Source organism: Balaenoptera physalus, assembly GCF_965194825.1.
Source record: "Balaenoptera physalus genome assembly, chromosome: 10".
Taxonomy (NCBI): Eukaryota; Metazoa; Chordata; class Mammalia; order Artiodactyla; family Balaenopteridae; genus Balaenoptera; species Balaenoptera physalus.
The window spans coordinates 42,081,126-42,101,234 of NC_138889.1; the positions used below are offsets into that span (position 1 = coordinate 42,081,126).

General features: G+C 41.6%; 1 long non-coding RNA gene and 2 pseudogenes across 3 annotated transcripts in view; all 3 read left to right on the forward strand.

Moving 5' to 3' along the window:
• LOC309636721 overlaps positions 1-20,109 on the forward strand; it is a 939,587-nt gene that overhangs the window by 541,050 nt on the left and 378,428 nt on the right. The gene's annotated exons all lie outside the window — the stretch shown is intronic.
• LOC309667440 (lysine-specific demethylase 4D pseudogene) lies at positions 4,516-6,126 on the forward strand (annotated as a pseudogene). The gene has a single exon. The product of its transcript is annotated as a lysine-specific demethylase 4D pseudogene (transcript).
• Positions 16,829-18,383, forward strand: LOC309636420 (lysine-specific demethylase 4D pseudogene; annotated as a pseudogene). Its single transcript has one exon. The product of its transcript is annotated as a lysine-specific demethylase 4D pseudogene (transcript).

Below are 20,109 nucleotides of genomic sequence, written 5' to 3' on the forward strand. Positions count from 1 at the left end.
TGTAACTAAAAGGACCCTGAAATTTGTATAACCGTTAGATCCCATATATTTTCTTGTAAGAAATCTTAAAGGAAAAATTTCAGGCAAAATACCTGTGTTTTGTGGGCTGATAACTTTAAAAAGGAGGCCTTTTAGTAGACAGTTGGAAGAGCCAGTTGGATTCCACTGTGATGCAATCAGGAATATTGGAGTTACCATGGCGCTGATGTGAGTATATCTGGAAGAGATACATGGGTACTGACCAACAGTTCAAGTTTCATTTGGAAATGTTTTGTTGAGACAGTACCTGTTTTCCTGGAAGGAAAATCGTCTCTACTTTTATCCAAAGCAAGACAATCAGAGGAGAGTTTCCTGAAAAGGTGATGTTTGGGCTGAGGCTTGAGAGTTGCCTGGGTGCAAAGACCATCAGACAAGAGTATACCGGCATTTTTTGAGACACAGGCAGGAATGTGTTTGGAATGAGAGAGCAAGGAGCAGGGTAGAAAGGGGTGAGGTCCAGAGGTGATGGTGGGCCAGATCACTTAGGGACTTTTCGGACATTCGGAGGATTCTAAGTGGGGTGGAATAGGTGTGCCTGAAGTTTGAGGACAGGGGAAAGTGAGAGAGAATATTTGAATGGTGGAAATTAGGGGCGCTTAAGAGGATTAGGAAACAGTAATAAGGGAGCACTTGAAATTGGGTTAATGAGATAGTTTGCTTTGGTTATTTTTTTGTTTTCTTATTTGTACACATATATTTTCTGTCCTAAATCATAACTATTACATTTGCTCTACACAGTTCAAGTTGAAAGTGGAGTGTACATGGTGAGATTTTTTTTCACATTGTTTTCAATATGTTTTTTTTCTTTTCACACACACACACTGTATTTTATTTTTATAAGGGATAAATAAACTGCCACCAAGCATTGTAAATGGATGACCACAACAAAAGCAACGATTGCAATTACCCAACACGAAACTCACTCATACTATGTCATAATATTGACATTCAGTCCAGTAATCCTCCACTGTAACAACTCCTTTACTTTGCAGTGGAAATTGATTTGTATATTTTTTGCCTCTGAGTCCTTGTGGGATTTCTTGTTTTTTTAATTCCAACAGAAAGTCACAAAAATTAAATCATCCTCATAAGTTGACTCAGTCCCACCTAATTAATTGTTTTTTCATCTTGATCTTTTGTTAGCACTTTTATGAATTCATCAGTTTTCCATTAGTGTTCTGAACATGCTTATTCATTCAGTTCAGCAGTATAGTCAGTTACCAGAAACCTGTACTTGTCAGAGTCTTTTCCATGAATTTCTTGAAGATGAAACCCTTTTATAGGAACATTTTTGCAAAAGCATCAGAGTACACCCAGAACTGTCTGTAAATGACAAAAGACTTGAAAATGACCACGGTTAAAGATTGGATGAAAGTTCATAATAATGCAATTGACAAGGAAATTTTGTTATTTCTGAGATATACATTTTAAAGTAATAACTAGAAGTATGACTTATAACATTAGACCAGAAGATATAAGATTTCTGGAAATTTCATGTAATGTCTGAAACCTTTATATTAACATATTTCCATACAAATAACCCAAAAAAAGTTTAGTATTAGTTGTTTTTTGTTTGTTTGTTTGTTTTTTTATACTGCAGGTTCTTATTAGTCATCAATTTTATACACATCAGTGCATACATGTCAATCCCAATCGCCCAATTCAGCACACCACCACCCACACCCCGCCGCGGTTTTCCCCCCTTGGTGTCCATACGTTTGTTCTCTACATCTCTGTCTCAACTTCTGCCCTGCAGACCGGTTCATCGGTACCATTTCTCTAGATTCCACATACATGCGTTAATATACGATATTTGTTTTTCTCTTTCTGACTTACTTCACTCTGTATGACAGTCTCTAGATCCATCCACGTCTCAGCAAATGACTCAATTTCGTTCCTTTTTATGGCTGAGTAATATTCTATTGTATATACGTACCACCACTTCTTTATCCATTTGTCTGTCGATGGGCATTGAAGTTGCTTCCGTGACCTGGCTATTGTAAATAGTGCTGCAATGAACATTGGGGTGCATGTATTTTTTCAATTATGGTTTTCTCTGTGTATATGCCCAGTAGTGGGATTGCTGGAGCATATGGTAATTCTATTTTTAGCTTCTTAAGGAACCTCTATACTCTTCTCCATAGTGGCTCTATCTATTTACATGCCCACCAACAGTGCAAGAGGGTTCCCTTTTCTCCACACCCTCTCCAGCATTTGTTGTTTGTAGATTTTCTAATGATGCCTATTCTAACTGGTGTGAGGTGATACCTCATTGTAGTTTTGATTTGCATTTCTCTAATAATTAGTGATATTGAGCAGCTTTTCATGCTGATGCATCTCTTTTTCCTAACTTGAATGAGAATGTTACTTTTGTTTCACTGTTAAGAATGATCATTGCTATTTTTTACCTTGAAATTCTTTATCTTACAAAAAAAAGCTTCTCTTGATGCTTTGCAAGTAAGAATTTTAAAATCATGAATGGATTTTCCATTTCATCAAATGCTTTTTTGGTACCTATAAGATGATGATATTTTTCATTTACTTTGTTAATATTCTGAATTTTATCATTAAATTTTCCAATGTTCAATCATCCTTGCATTCTATTTGGTCATGATGTATTATTCTTTTACTATCTTGCTGCATTTCATTGGATAACATTCCATTTTATGCTTTCCTCTATGCTTATAAACAAAAATGGCCTGTAGCTTTATTTTTTATTGTCCTTTTTTCGTTTGGCTATCAGAGAGCAGAATAGCCTCATCTGAGTAGCTTTCCAACTTTTTCTATACTCTGAAGCAATTTGCACAATAAGAGTTAACTGTTTCTTGAAAGTTTTCTAGATTCACATGCAAAATGATGTGTCTCCTGGACTTTCAGGGGTCATACTTTGAACCAGCTTCTTATACTGGGGTGTTATTCAAGCTTTCTGGTGCTTCTTGCATCCATTTTGGATATGTTTCCTCTCCAGACATTTATTCTTTTCTCTTATCTTTTGAAAATGTTGCTGTCAAGTTTCTCCTAAGATTCTCTTTCGAGATTTTAAAAATTCTTTTGTGCACTATTTCATTCCTAGTGGTTTATTTTCCCCTTCTTTCTTATGCTCGGTTATGCCCATGGTGTATTGCTATCATTAATTTCTTCCAAGAATATTTTTGGTCATCAGTGTTCTGTCTCGTATGTGTTTTCTTTCGTTAATTTTGTCTTTATTCTTTGTTATTTTTTTACTCCTACCCCTTCTTTCTCTTCTTCTATTTTATAGCTTCTTCAATTGAATGTTTAGTTCATATATTTTCAATCACCCTTCTTTTTCCTTTTGGTACAATGAAAGATATCATTCTGTTTTAATGCTTTTCACCCTAAACTATAATTTTAAATTTATCTAAATAATTTAAATACATTAAAACAAATTTATTTCACAGAAATTTGTGAAAATCATCATAACGTGATGAATTATGTCAATGAGCCATTCTGATGGGTGTGTAACCAGCACCTGGGTTCAGAATAGAATATTCACATTAATCTAGACACTTCCTCACACCCCCACTCACAACCTCTCTCTTTCACAAAGGTAACCACTACTCTGACTTCTAACATAGATTACATTGGTACCAAAAAATATCATCATCTTATAGGTACCTTTTTATCTTTATCTAAATGGAAGCATAGAATAGGTATTCTTTTGAGTCTGGATAATTTTGCTCAGTATTATGTTTATAGAATTATTCTTATATTTTCATGTAGTGCTTGTTTATCTTCATTTCTGTATTATATTCCATTGTATGAATATACTACAATGTACTTATCCATTCTAATGTTGACTGGAATTTGAGTTGTTTCCAGTGTTTGTCTTCTGAAATCATGTTGTTCTGAACACTCTTGGACTTGACTTTCATTGCACAGACATACACATATCCTAGGCATGAATCATAGCACATGGGTAAGTTCAATTTTAGTGGATACTGTCCAAATAGTTATTCAAAGTGAATGGAACGATTTCCATTCTCCTTACTAGAGTACAAGAATTTCCATTGTTCACAACAACACCATTTCTTGTATTGTCAATCTTATGAAATTTTACCCTTTATTTGAATATGCAATTATAGTCCATGGTGGTGTTTTCTTTGTAGTTCCCGAGTAAATATTTCCAAACATTAGTTTTCAACCTGTCTCTATTCTTTTTTTTTTTAGGTTTTTTGTTCAATACTGCCCTGAAGACACTACATTTGGGATACCCAGCCAGGGCTGGGTGTTTCACTAGATCTCAAGAGGACAGAGCCAAGTGTCAACCAAGGACATCCGAGACTTGCAGGCTCAGCCAGCACCAGTCCTGAGCAAGGCTTCTGCCCAGCGTGGAGTCCCCTGGAGAATCAGCAAGCCTAAGAAATATTATCAACTCATTGCATTAAAGTCTACTGGGGGTTCCTGCTGATATACTCCAACCCATTTTTGAAAAAGTACTGTTTCCCAGCATCTTCACCTATCCAGAACATAAATCAAAACTTGGGAGTTTCCTGCTTATTAATGAAAGCTATGACGTCTAAGTCCAACTGGGCCCAGAACCCAAGTTGTAGAATAATGGTATTTCATCCAACCAAAGAAGAGTTTAATGATTTCGATAAATACATTGCTTATATGGAATCCCAAGGTGCACACCGAGCAGGCGTGGCGAAGATCATTCCACCCAAGGACTGGAAAGCCAGACAGACCTATGATGATATCAATGACATCTTAATAGCCGCTCCCCTCCAGCAGGTGACTTCTGGGCAGGCAGGTGTGTTTACTCAATACCACAAAAAGAAGAAAGCCATGACCGTGGGTGAGTACCACCACTTAGCAAATAGTGAAAAATACCGGACTCCAGCACACTTTGATTTTAAGGAGCTGGAGCGAAAATATTGGAAAACACGCCTCTACGATTCACCAGTATATGGTGCGGACGTCAGTGGCTCCTTATTCGATCAAAACACGGAGCAGTGGAACCTTGGACACCTGGGAACCCTTCAGGACCTGCTGGAGCAGGAGTGCGGAGTGGTCATCGAAGGCGTCAACACCCCCTACCTGTACTTCGGCATGTGGAAGACCGCCTTCGCCTGGCACACGGAGGACATGGACCTTTACAGCATCAACTACCTGCACTTCGGGGAGCCCAAGACTTGGTACGCGGTGCCCCCGGAGCACGGCCGGCGCCTGGAACGCCTGGCCAGGCAGCTTTTCCCGGGCAGCGCGCGGGGCTGTGAGGCCTTCCTGCGGCACAAGGTGGCTCTCATCTCGCCCACGGTCCTCAAGGACAACGGCATCCCCTTCGATCGGATCACTCAGGAGGCTGGAGAGTTCATCGTGACCTTTCCCTATGGCTACCACTCTGGCTTCAACCATGGCTTCAACTGCGCGGAAGCCATCAATTTCGCCTGCCCGCGCTGGATCGATTATGGCAAAGTGGCCTCGCAGTGCAGCTGCGGGGAGGCCCGGGTCGCCTTCTCCATGGACGCCTTCGTGCGCATCCTGCAACCGGAGCGCTACGAGCTGTGGAAAGGCGGGCAGGACCGGATCGTGGTGGACCACACGCAGCCCACGGCGCCGGACAGCCAGGTCCTGAACGCCTGGAGGGAGGTCCGCGCGTCCCTGGGAGCCGCTCTCGCCACGAGGCACCACCTGCCCCGCCGCGCTCTGCGCCCCCGTAGGGCTGTAGCCGCGGGCGGTGGGACCCGCCACCGAGTCCCTGTGCGTGCTGTGTGCCGGCGCCCCTCGCCGGCCCGGGGTTCTTGCTCTGCCGCCCAGTTCAGGGACGCGGCCACCAGCACCTCCGCGGAGCCCGGCCCGACCCAGCCGCCGACCCCAGGTCCATCCGCCCCGGATCGCCACCCAGCTGGAAGATGTGGCCCTCGTCGTCGTCCTTGGGAACAGGGCACTCAGGAACCAGCTGCTCCCCCCAGGGCTAAGAGGAGGCTTTCGGTAGACACAGCTCAGGACCCAGAGGCTCAGCCCCTGCCTGTGGATGCACCCTCGCCGGACAGCGCCGCCCCGCTCAGCCCTGGGCTCCAGCATCCCGCCACGGCTTCTGGCTGTGGTTGTGGCCCTGTCCCCTAAGCCCAGGGGATGCCTTTCTACCCCACTGCTCTTGCGTGGGGATCCTTTGAGACGGGTCATATTTCCATTTCAGAGCTTTGGGTATTTGCAGGTCACTAGCCTTGCGTGAGAGTGCCTCCTGTGCTGCCGCTGGACGTGCTGGGTCCGTGGTGTTTACCAAATTCTCCAAAGTTTGTTCTTCCTTCCAGATCCTGGAATCGTTGGACACTGCTAACTCCTGTGTCACAAACTGAGGTTTCATGCACTGGACACTCTAGTATCTCTGGGAACTAGGTCCTGCTGAGGTCGCCAGAGCCCAATCTACCTCACACTCCCATCCTGTGGGCCAGCTCTGGATGCTGCTGAACTTCTAAAGAACCCTGGGCTTTGATTACTGTCCAGTCTCTCTCCTTTTCCTCTTCCCCCTTCCCTTCCCGCTTTTCTTGCCAAACTAGGCCCTTTTGACCAATTAGGTCAGTAGAGACTAAGATAATAATTGATAATCTCTCCGAGTCTTTGATGTATTAAAATGTGTTCTCTGCCAGTATGGTAACCAGAATCTTAAAATCTGAGTTTATTAAATATATTAAAGGTAACCAGAATGTTAAAATCTGACTTTATTTTTTGTGTTGTTCAGTCAGTCAACTGAGAGGTGGTCGTTTTTCCTGCACTTTTCTTAATAATTATATCAAAACATTTCAAGCAAAACTTATTTTTATGAGCTTGTTCCCTTGAGTGATGTTGGTGAGTGAGTTTGGGGTTGATTTTGGGTTCCAGCTGGCTGGCTGGGTTGGGGGATTTGATTTGCAGCCCTATCTGAAGGATGACTTGGTGGAAATCACCTGGCACTTGGCTGATCCAAGTTGCTAGGAGAGATGAGCAAACAGAGGACAAAATGTGACAGCATGTGAAAATCTTCTCTGCAAGTCTCCACTGCCTTCTCAATGCTGTATGCATATTTCACATGGTTAAGTAATTGATACATCCCAATAAACCAATCCACAAATAAAGGAACAAGACAATTTCAAGTGGGCATATGTTCTGTGAAGAGATTAAAGGGGATGGGATGCTAGTGCAGAATGGGCAGTGTGGTTCCGGTGGTCAGGTAATACTTCATAGAGCAGGAGACCTTTCTGAGTCCCAAATGACAAGAAGGAAGGTCCAGAGCTGATTTCCACTTGGATGAAACAGCAAGTGTAACAGCCCTAACATAGAGCTTGGTGTTTTTGTGTGCATAGAGAGGAAGCTCATTTGTGTCTCGGGCACTGAGAAGGGAGAGGCAGGATCAAGGGTATGCAAGACCTTGTAGCTCATGTTAAATATTTGAGTTTTTTTCAACTTGAAATGAGAAGGCATTGGAAGTTTAAAACAGCACTTGACATGATATACTTTACATATTTAACTAATCACCTTAATTGTTCTGTGGACCCCTTGGGGGCAGGAGAAGTAGTTAGAACATCTAAGTAATGCAGGTGAGAATTGATGGTTACTGACTTAGGCCATAGCGTTGAAGATGCACAGAAGTGGCCAAACTCAGAATAAATTCTGGAAATTGAAAATGATAGTTTGGATGCAGAAGGAAACATTTCAGAGAATGAAACCACATCTCTCTTCCCTCCAGCTCTCCCCTACAGAAGTTCAGTAAGATTCTGGAATTTGAAGCACCATGTAAAATTAAAGGCATGAGTAACGAAAAAGTTAGGCTTGTTTGAAGTTCTGATAGAGGAGTAGCAAAAGCCCATATCTCATCCCTATCACCATGCAGCTAGGCAACTGTGTGGTAGTATATTCTGTGGAAAACTGAAGCTGAGAGACTGAACTCAGATTCCTCAGTGGAGGATGGCAGTGACATGCTTGGCTGGAAAGATTATTAAGCCCTGTATTGAGATGGTGGAACCACATGATGGAAGCAGACTGGAATTACTTGGAAGGCAAAAGCCCTGGAGAGCAACTGGACCATAGTAGATCTCATATAAGCAAGGAGTAAACTTTCATGTGATAAGTAACTGAGATCTTGAGGGCTTTTGCTCCTTTCATTTAGGTCAGTTGTTGATATGGCAGTGCAGACAAATAAGGGAACTCTGAAAAATCTCTATGAAGACAGTAGCCTGGCTCATATTGCTATTTTAAATTTTAGAATCTGAAATTTTCCTTGTTATATTTCAGGGATATCACAATCTCTTCCTGGCAGAAACACGCTCTAAATAGCCTAGGATAACAAAATTGGGGGTTTTGAAGGCCAAGAGACAAAAATAAACTTCAGAAAATATTTCTTCCACTATACTCCTTATGTTTTCACTCACTTTTATACTTGAAACAAAATTTCCTTTGCCCAATAAAGAGAAGCAATATTAAAAATACAGTTTAGTTTTACCAGTATACTGGTTCCTAAATTAGTCTTCTTGACCTAAGTAGGCATTTCTCAAAAGAATATATACAAATGGCCAACAGACCCATGAAAAGATGCTCAACATCGCTAATTATTAGAGAAATGCAAATCAAAACCACAAAGAGGTATCACCTCACACCTGTCAGAATGGCCATCATCAAAAAGTCTACAAATAATAAATGCTGGAGAGGGTGTGGATGAAAGGGAACCCTCTTACACTTTCGGTGGGAATGCAAATTGGTTCAGCCACTATGGAAAACTGTATGGAGGTTGCTTTAAAAAACTAAAAGTAGAGCTACCCTATGATCCAACAATCCCATTCCTAGGCGTATATCCGGAAAAGACGAAAACTCTAATTCGAAAAGATACATGCACCCCAGTGTTCACAGCAGCCCTATTTACAATAGCCAAGACATGGAAACAAACCAAGTGCCCATCAACAGATGATTGGTTTAAGAAGAAGTGGTATATACATACCGTAGAATATTACTCAGCCACAAAAAGATGAAATATTGCCACTTGCAGCAGCATAGATGGACCTAGAGAATATCATACTAATTGAAGGAAGTAAGACAGAAAAAGACAAATATATCACTTATATGTGTAATCTAAAAAACAATACAAGTGAATCTATATACAAAACAGAAACAGAGTCACAGACATAGAAAACAAACTTGTGGTTAGCTAAGGGGAAAGGGAGCAGGGGAGGGATAAATTAGGGGTATGGGATTAACAGATACACACGACTGTACAGAAAACAGATAAGCAACAAAGATTTGCACAAAAAAACAAAACAAACAAAAACAAATCAAAAAAACCCCAAGGATTTGCAATATAGCACAGGGAACTGTATTCAATTTCTTGTAATAACCTATTATGAAAAGTAATCTGAAAAAATATGTATATAACAATCACTATTCTGTACACCTGCGACTAACACAATATTGCAAATCAACTATACTTCCATTAAAAAAAAATTAGTCTTCTTGAAAGGATCAGGAGCTGGGTGTGGTAATGAAGGGGGTTCATCAAGCAATTGTATTGAAAATTCTATTTTATTTCAAGTCAACTGACACACTCAATTTGGATACTCAGAATCTGGACCACTCTTCTCAAGAAATGATGCCCAGATCCAGCTGTTCTTCCATGTCCAGTAAGTTGTTGCTATACTTAATCTTGGAAAAGCAAGGGATATTAACAATGACAATTACATAAAAGCAAGGATAGAGCCACCTTTGTTCTCACTGCCACTATCTACCCTAGGCCTCTCTCCACTTCTGAGAAACAACAATCACGAGTCTAGTGTACATTCATCAAGTTTGTAGACAAAAGGCTACGAATCCGAAAGTAGTATGTTGTGTGGTTTTAACAACTTACCCCCACCATCACCTTTTTAAAAAGTCAATATTACAGTTACAAGATCTAAAGACTTTCTTGTCTATATTCCCTAGTTAGTTCAGCAAAGTCCACTAGATCTGGGTAATTTATTTTATTTTCGTTCTGCTGCTGATTGACAATAGGGTTATTTCCAAATCTTTATTCTTTCAAACAATGCTTTACAGAACAGCTTTCTATATAGGATTACTGGGTTATGTTTATGTTCACTTTTAACTTTTTAGGAAAAGCCAGCTTGCCCTCCAATTTCCACCTCTATTGACAGTGTGGGAGAGTTCTGCTTTCTCCATATCTTGACCCACTTTTTTATATTGTCAGACCTAATCAAAATGGGCAGAGAGCAGCTTCTCTGATTGCTAGTGATCCTGCACATCTTCTTGTATTTATTGGCCATTTGGATTTCCTCTTTTCTGAATTACCTACTCTAAAGCTCTGCCTACTTTTTTTGGTTTGACTATTTTTTGTTGTTGTTATGTAGAAGTTATATGATATTCAGGATTCTAATTCACTGTCTATTTCATGTATGATGACAAACTTCTCCTAGACTGTAAATTCTTTTAATTTTTTACGTCATAGTATTAATCAGGGTTCTTCAGAGTAATAGAACCGATAGGAGATATATGTATAGCTCTTATTAGAGGAACTCATTCATTTGGTTATGGAGGCTGAGGAATCCCACGATCTGTCAGGTAGGCCGTCTGCAAGATGGAGAACGGGGAATATGGTTGAGTCTGGGTTCGAAAGCCTGGGAACCTGGAGTGCCCATGTTAGATGTCCCAAAGCAAGGGAAGACGGATGCGTCTGCTCAGGCAGAGAGAGTAAATTCACCCCTACTCTGCTCTTTTGTTGAATTTGGGCTCTCAGTGGTTTGAGTGATCCCACCTGCAGTGGTGAAGGTGCTCTTTACTCAGTCTACTGATGCAAGTGCTAATCTCTTCCCGGAAGAGCCATGCAGAACACACAGAAGTGATGCTTTACCAGCTATCTGGGCATCTCTTAGCCCAGTCTACATGTGAAATTAACCATCACAGTCATTAGTTTGGAATCATTTAAATATATCAGACGTTCCCATCATGGTGCTTTTGGTTCTTTAAGCCATTGTTCCACCCTGATTTCATAAAGACCTTCTTCAATATTTTCTCTTAAAATTCTGTGTTTTATCCATCTGTAATGCACCTCAAATTTATTTATGTAAGTGGTATGAGGTCAAGCTCCAATCCCACCCACCCCCCAAAATAGTGCCAATGCCACTACCACATATTGAATAGCCCATCCTTCCCCATTGGTTTGCTACGCTACCTCCATCATAGGCAGACTCCCACATATCCATGTGTCTGTGTCTGGCCTCTCTATTCTGTATGCAGATACATTTGTCCATTGCAGCTCAAATACCACAGTTCGGTAGAGGAGAAATCACCCCGCTTTGTTCTTCTTTTAAGGAAACATCTTGGAGATTCTTGTTTGAATACTTCCCTACTTACTAGATCTGTCACCTTGAGCAAGTTTCTTAATATCTCCTTGATGCGGTTTCCTCATATGAGAAATAGGGTTCATAGGATTTCCCTTATATGGTCATTATGAAGATAAAGCATAAATAAATTATTCTATGCACAGTGCATTGAACAGTGTCTGGCATTAAATAGTCACCATATAATACCTATTTTTAATAATATTTGTTCTGTTAGAGGTACAGAGAAACTTCTGTGGATCAAAAACAATGAAAAATAGATTGAAAAGACAAATCAAAGAGTGAGAACAGATATCGCATTACTCATACCCAGTGAAGAAGTAATAAGCAGAACATATAACTACTACCAAGACAGACAGCCCAGCAGAAAAATGGACAAAACACTTGATGAGGCACTTCCTGAAGGGGCACCTCCAATCAGCCAATAATCATCAGAAAATTGGTTCACTCCTATTAGGAACCAAGTAAATGCAAATCATTATGAGGTACCCCTGTTCCCTCACCTGATCGGCGAAAACTAAAAAGGCAGAAAATCACCAAAGTTCTGCAAAAGTGAGGGGCGATGAACACCCTTGCACGCAGCTAGTGCGTAAACTGGTAAAATGTGTGGAAAACATCTGGCAACTTGCAGTTTACATATTCTATGGCCAGTATAGGCGTCAGGGAAGTTCCAGAGCAACGCTGTTTGTAAGAGGCCAAAAGTGGAAACAACCCAAAGCCCCATCTACAATAGAAAGTTTATATGGTTGAATACTTTACAGCCCTGAAACAGAAAAGTCCAGCTGCATGCAACGGCGTAAATGATGAAAAAATACACCAAAAATACACTAAAGTACATAAATACATTTGTGTTTCTTCAAGGTTATATGAAGTTTTCAAAAATGGACAGAGTTTTAATTTTATAATGTTTACCAAAATTACTACGTGAATAGTTAGGATAAGGTTAGTGTAGGAGGCAGAAGGGGCTGTAATCTGGGAAAAAGAGCACAAGTCAGGCAGCCAGGTGCCTGGCAATGTTGCATTTCTTGACCTGGGTAGTGGCTCCACTTCTTTTCACTCTATAGTTATTTGTTGAACTGTACATATATGCTTTACAGATTTCTGTGAACACTTTATATTTCATAATTTAAAATATTTTAAAAAGTGCTCTAAAAAATTGTCACATAGTGGTTCATAGAATCATTTGGTTTATAGTGTGTTGTATTGTAGACTGTTTCCAAGACTCAGATTATGTTTCTAATCTTTTTCATTCTAATATTGTTTATTGATGCCTTCTCCTGTTTATTTATTATTTACCATATTATATTTAGTAATACCTAATTTTGGACAGTTTTAGACTTACAAAACATTGAGCACGTGGATCAGGGAGTATTGACCCGACCCCACTCACATGTCCCCCTATTAGTAACATCTTAATTCCCATGGTATATTGATTACAATTAGTGAACCAATGTCAATATGTTATTGTCTACTAAAGCCTATCATTGGTTCAGATTTCCTTACCTTTTACCCAACGTCCTTTTTCTGTTCCAAGATCTCATCTAAAATGTCAAATTACATTTAGTTTTCATGTCTCCTTAGGTTTCTCTTGGCTGTAACAGATTCTCAGGCTTTCCTCGTTTTTGACCAAAAGTTTGTATAGAAATCTGACAGTTTGGGGGAATACTGGTCAGGTATATTGTAGGATGCCCCTCTATTGGAATTTGATGCTTTTCTTATGATTATCTTGGGTTTCTGTATTTTTTTTGGAGGAGGATTACTGGGGGAATTTTATCACATTTCAATCACATCATATCAAGGACCTATACTATCAAAGTAATTTATGACTTTTTTTTTTTTTTGGCCACGTCTTGCAGTTTGTGGGTTCTTAGTTCCCTGGCCAGGGATCGAACCTGGGCCCTAGGCAGTGAAAGCGCGGAGTCCTAACCCCTGGACTGCTGGGGAATTCCCAGTTTATGACTCTTAATGTTGACCTGGTTAAAATGGTGTTTGGCAGGGCCCTCCTCTATAAAATCACTGCCCCTCCCCGACTCCCATCCCCACTTGCCACTCTGCTCCTGCTTCCCACGCTAAGGGAGCACCACTTCCTTTAGCAGGGAGGACTATATAATTTATTAACCAGTTCTTTCTTTATTTTATTTTTTACGTAACAGACTTCTAGTTTATTAATCATTTATATTTTTGTATATGGTTGTTTCCCTTTTGTTTTTTGAATTGTTCTATCTTTTTTTTTCTTTCAAATAATTCTGAGGTATTTTGGTTTAGTTTTTACTAACTACTTGCATACAACATAAAAATCAATAGATTTTTAGCTATTCTATGGATATTGTTGTAGATGTTACATGGATATTCATTTTTAAATGAATATGGTTGTGTTCAGTTTTTTGATTATTGACTTTCAATTTTATTTCATGATTGAAATAAAAGATTGATCATGATGGTACTCAATATGTTGATTCTATGGAATTTTTATTGAGATTTATTATGTGGTCTTACAGTGGTAAATATTTGTAAATGATTACATGTGTTGAAAAAAATTTTGCTATGTGGTTGCTGCAGGTAATATAATCAAAGTTGTTAAATTTTTGTTTAAACTTTTATAACATTAAATTTTCTTCTGTCCTCATCTATCAGTTTCTGAGAGAACGGTGTTTGAAAAAAAAAATCTCCCACCATGATTGCAAATATGTCACTTTTACTAATAATTCTCAGTCTTTGTGTTCTATGTCTCAGTGCTGTGTGTCTAGGTGCATAAAGTGCATCACTGTAATCTTTCCCGTGAGTTTTTCTTTTTGATAACTATAAGCTGTTCTTCTTCTACCTTATAAATACATTCGACATTAATTGCTTCTAGACCAAGTTTCTTTTGTTTAATATTTGCTTGGTTTGACTTTCCCACTCCTTTTATTTTCAACCTCTTAGCTCGCTGTAAGATTGGTTTAAAAAATCAAAAGGGCGCAGACAAAGTGGGCTGACCAAGCAGAGCAATTACCGATGATTGGTGCCGATCAAATTATACCTTTGCCCAGGTAGAAAGCCAGAGCCATCAGGACATGGGTCTGCATTTGGAGGCCAGCTGCCCAGAGAACACTGTCTCTCTGGGTCCTTGAATATCTCCAACTGGAATCCAGATTTTGTTGGCAGAAGGTAGGTCACTTTATTTCTGTAATTTGTGCTTATGAGCAAAAGAGTTATTTTTCTACCAGAAGTTTTAAAAAAATGACACTATTTATGCATAGAGAGAGAGAGAGAGAGAGCGAGAGAGAGGGAACTATACATTGGGATATCCTTTCCTTGAGTCTTTATTTTTAAACTTTTTTCCAACTTGTGAAGTTAATTTTTTTCTTAATATTTTCTTGGGAAAAATCACAAAGATTTGCAGGAAAAAGCACCTCATTGAGTGAACTGCGATCTAATGGGAATGAGAGGGTTTCTAGAACTGGGTAAGGAGTGTGTCAATTGGAAGGGACTTGAAAATTATGTGGGATCAAATTAGAGATTTTGATTGGATATGAGGGTATTCGAATTGGGGTGGTACTGATTGAATTGAAATTGCTGTGGGACATATATAGTCAGACTTTGAGCACAGCCTGTTTCATTCAGAGGCTGAAACCTTCAAGGAAACCATTTTCTGGGTCCTAGTGTATCATCATTTGGAATTAAGATTTTAGACTAGCAGAAGGCAAGCACTTTTTTGGCCTTTTTTTTTTTTTTTTTTTTTTTCCTTTAAAGCAAAAAGATGAAAAGGATGACATTTTATATCAGAAAGTAACTTTTTTTCCCTGGTAAAGTTCTCATTTATTTATGCATTTAAAGTACAAGCATTGCATGCATATCATTTTTATATTTCTTCATTGGGGCCATGTATTTCTGTTATTAAAGCAATTAAAACCTTTTTACTCTTTTTTTTTTTTTTAAGATATATTCTCTTTATTATAGTTACTCATCACTATCATATGTGCCTTCTGGGTCACTTTGGTAGTTCATGTTACATTTTTCCACATGTAAATTATTTTTATCATTTTACATGATGGAGAAGATAACACACAGATGTGAATCCATTCAGAAAAATAATTCATAATGCACAGATTATAAGAGCAGACAGAATTGAAATTAAAATTCCTTATACAATACAGATACAGATTTCCTTTTTTTTTTTTTTATTGGGGTATAATTGCTTTACAATGGTGTGTTAGTTTCTGCTTTATAACAAAGTGAATCAGTTATACATATACATATGTCCCCATATCTCTTCCCTCTTGCATCTCCCTCCCTCCCACCCTCCCTATCCCACCCCTCTAGGTGGTCACAAAGCACCGAGCTGATCTCCCTGTGCTATGCGGCTGCTGCCCACAAGCTATCTACTTTACGTTTGGTAGTGTATATATGTCTGTGCCACTCTCTCACTTTGTCACAGCTTACCGTTCCCTTTCCCCGTGTCCTCAAGTCCATTCTCTAGTAGGTCTGCATCTTTATTCCCATCTTGCCCCTAGGTTCTTCATGACCTTTTTTTTTTTTTTAGATTCCATATATATGTGTTAGCATACGGTATTTGTTTTTCTCTTTCTGACTTACTTCACTCAGTATGACAGTCTCTAGGTCCATCCACCTCAGTACAAATCACTCAGTTTCATTCCTTTTTATGGCTGAGTAATATTCCATTGTATATATGTACCACTTCTCCCGTAACCATTCAACCATCGCTGGACATGTTCGTTGTTTCCATATATTATCCATTGTGAATAATACCTCAGAGAATGAGGGAGGGCAGATATCTCCTTCATATTCTGTTTTTATTTCCTTTGGATATATACCCAGAAGTGAGACTGCAGCATCATATGTTGCTTATACTTAAAATTTTTGAGGAACTGCCATACTGTTTTCCATAGTATGCACCATAGCTGCACCAGTTTATATGCCTACCAAAAGAGTGTACTTTTTGCCCTTAAATTCAAACTTTGAAATTAAGACTGCTATACAATTTTCTTTAACTTGATGTTAAATTAGTTTGTTTTGTCATCCACTTATTTTCAATATTTTGTACTTTCTGTAGGTTTGGCTTGGAAACTTCCATGAAGAGACTTTCTGCTACAGTGAGGTGAGAAGCCACCCATGTACTCAAGCCTGGGAATCTGGAGAGGCCTCAGGCACTTATATCCCTAATAGAGGAAACTCACAGAGCTGCAGGCTAAGGCAGGACTTGGCTCAGAGAGCCCTCTCCTCTGGGAAATAGTCTATTTTCTTTGGCTGCAAAATGCTGACAAGAGTGGAGTCCTTCTGGTGGATTGACAAGCCTGGAGAAGATACCACCTCGTTTGTTTAAAAGTTCAAGTCTGAGTTCCTGCCTCTCAGATATATCTAAACTTCTTTAAAAATAAAGAAAGTATAGGGAAGGTGTTACTCCCCAGCATTCTCAGGTATCCAAAGCATACCTAAGAAGCTGGGAGTCCCTTGCTTATTCGATTGCTGCCATGCAGTCTAAGCACTTTGGTAGCCAGAACCCAAGTTGGAAGATTATGACCTTCCACCCAACCGTGGAAGAATTTGAAGATTTCAACAAATATATTGTTTACATGGAGTCGCAAGGTGCACACCGAGCTGGCCTAGCCAAAGTAATTCCACCGAAAGGATGGAAAGTCAGACAGATGTACGATGATATCGATGACATCTTAATAGCCGCCCCTCCAGCAGGTGACCACTGGGCAGGCAGGTGTGTTTACTCAACACCACAAAAAGAAGAAAGCCATGACCGTGAGCGAGTATCGCCCTGTAACAAACAGTGAAAAACACCAGACTCCATTCTACTCTGATTTTGAGGATCTGGAGAGAAAATATTGGAAAACATGCCTCTATGATTCACCAGTATATGGTGCGGACGTCGGTGGCTCCTTATTCGATCAAAACACGGAGCAGTGGAACCTTGGACACCTGGGAACCCTTCAGGACCTGCTGGAGCAGGAGTGCGGAGTGGTCATCGAAGGCGTCAACACCCCCTACCTGTACTTCGGCATGTGGAAGACCGCCTTCGCCTGGCACACGGAGGACATGGACCTTTACAGCATCAACTACCTGCACTTCGGGGAGCCCAAGACTTGGTACGCGGTGCCCCCGGAGCACGGCCGGCGCCTGGAACGCCTGGCCAGGCAGCTTTTCCCGGGCAGCGCGCGGGGCTGTGAGGCCTTCCTGCGGCACAAGGTGGCTCTCATCTCGCCCACGGTCCTCAAGGACAACGGCATCCCCTTCGATCGGATCACTCAGGAGGCTGGAGAGTTCATCGTGACCTTTCCCTATGGCTACCACTCTGGCTTCAACCATGGCTTCAACTGCGCGGAAGCCATCAATTTCGCCTGCCCGCGCTGGACCGATTATGGCAAAGTGGCCTCGCAGTGCAGCTGCGGGGAGGCCCGGGTCGCCTTCTCCATGGACGCCTTCGTGCGCATCCTGCAACCGGAGCGCTACGAGCTGTGGAAAGGCGGGCAGGACCGGATCGTGGTGGACCACACGCAACCCACGGCGCCGGACAGCCAGGTCCTGAACGCCTGGAGGGAGGTCTGCGCGTCCCTGGGAGCCGCTCTCGCCACGAGGCACCACCTGCCCCGCCGCGCTCTGCGCCCCCGTAGGGCTGTAGCCGCGGGCGGTGGGACCCGCCACCGAGTCCCTGTGCGTGCTGTGTGCCGGCGCCCCTCGCCGGCCCGGGGTTCTTGCTCTGCCGACCAGTTCAGGGACGGGGCCACCAGCACCTCCGGGGAGCCCGGTCCGACCCAGCCGCCGACCCCAGGTCCATCTGCCCCGGATCGCCACCCAGCTGGAAGATGTGGCCCTCGTCGTCGTCCTTGGGAACAGGGCACTCAGGAGCCAGCTGCTCCCCCCAGGGCTAAGAGGAGGCTTTCGGTAGACACAGCTCAGGACCCAGAGGCTCAGCCCCTGCCTGTGGATGCACCCTCGCCGGACAGCGCCGCCCCGCTCAGCCCTGGGCTCCAGCATCCCGCCACGGCTTCTGGCTGTGGTTGTGGCCCTGTCCCCTAAGCCCAGGGGATGCCTTTCTACCCCACTGCTCTTGCATGGGGATCCTTTGAGACTGGTCATATTTCCATTTCAGAGCTTTGGGTATTTGCAGGTCACTAGCCTTGCGTGAGCGTGCCTCCTGTGCTGCCGCTGGACATGCTGGTTCCCTGGTGTTTACCAAATTCTCCAAAGTTTGTTCTTCCTTCCAGACCCTGGAATCGTTGGACACTGCTAACTCCTGTGTCACAAACTGAGGTTTCATGCACTGGACACTCTAGTATCTCTGGGAACTAGGTCCTGCTGAGGTCACCAGAGCCCAATCTACCTCACACTCCCATCCTGTGGGCCAGCTCTGGATGCTGCTGTACTTCTAAAGAACCCTGGGCTTTGATTACCCTCCAGTCTCTCTCCTTTTCCTCTTCCCCCTTCCCTTCCTGCTTTTCTTGCCAAACTAGGCCCTTTTGACCAATTAGGTCAGTAGAGACTAAGATAATAATTGATAATCTTTCTGAGTCTTTGATGTATTGAAAATGTGTTCTCTGCTAGTAGGGTAACTAGAATGTTAAAATCTGAGTTTATTAAATATATTAAAGGTAACCAGAATGTTAAAATCTGACTTTATTTTCTGTGTTGTTCAGTCAGTCAACTGAGAGGTGGTCATTTTTTCTGCACTTTTCTTAATAATTATATCAAAACATTTCAAGCAAATCTTATTTTTATGAGCTGGTTGCCTTGTGTGATGTTGGTGAGTGAGTTTGGGGTTGATTGTTGGGTTCCAGCTGGCTGGCTGGGTTGGGGAGTTTGGTTTGCAGGCCTATCTGAAGGATGACTTGGTGGGAATCACCTGGCACTTGGCTGATCCAAGTTGCTAGGAGAGATGAGCAAACAGAGGACAAAAAGTGCCAGCATGTGAAAATCTTCTCTGCAAGTCTCCACTGCCTTCTCAATGCTGTATGTATATTTCACAAGGTTAAGTCATTGACACATCCCAATAAACCAATCCACAAATAAAGGAACAAGACAATTTCAAGTGGGCATGGTTCTGTGAAGAGATTAAAGGGGATGGGATGCTAGTGCAGAATGGGCAGTGTGGTTCCGGTGGTCAGGGAATACTTCGTAGAGCAGGAGACCTTTCTGAGTCCCAAATGACAAGAAGGAAGGTCCAGAGCTGATTTCCACTTGGATGAAACAGCAAGTGTAACAGCCCTAACATAGACCTTGGTGTTTTTGTGTGGATAGAGAGGAAGCTCATTTGTGTCTGGGGCACTGAGAAGGGAGAGGCAGGGTCCAGGGTATGCAGGACCTTGTAGCTCATGTGAAATATTTGAGTTTTTTTCAACTTGAAATGAGAAGGCATTGGAAGTTGAAAACAGCACTTGACATGATATAATTTGCACAGTTAACTAATCACCTTAATTGTTCTGTGGACCCCTTGGGGGCAGGAGAAGTAGTTAGAACATCTAAGTAATACAGGTGAGAATTGATGGTTACTGACTTAGGCCATAGTGTTGAAAATGCACAGAAGTGGCCAAAGTCAGAATCAATTTTGGAAATTGAACATGATAGTTTGGATGCAGAAGGAAACACTTCAGAGAATCAAACCACATCTCTCTTCCCTCCAGCTCTCCCCTACAGAATTTCAGTAAGAATCTGGAATTTGAAGCACCATGTAAGATTACAGGCAGGACTAATGAAAAAGTAAAGCTTCTTTGAAGTTCTGATTGAGGAGTAGCAAAAGCCCACATCT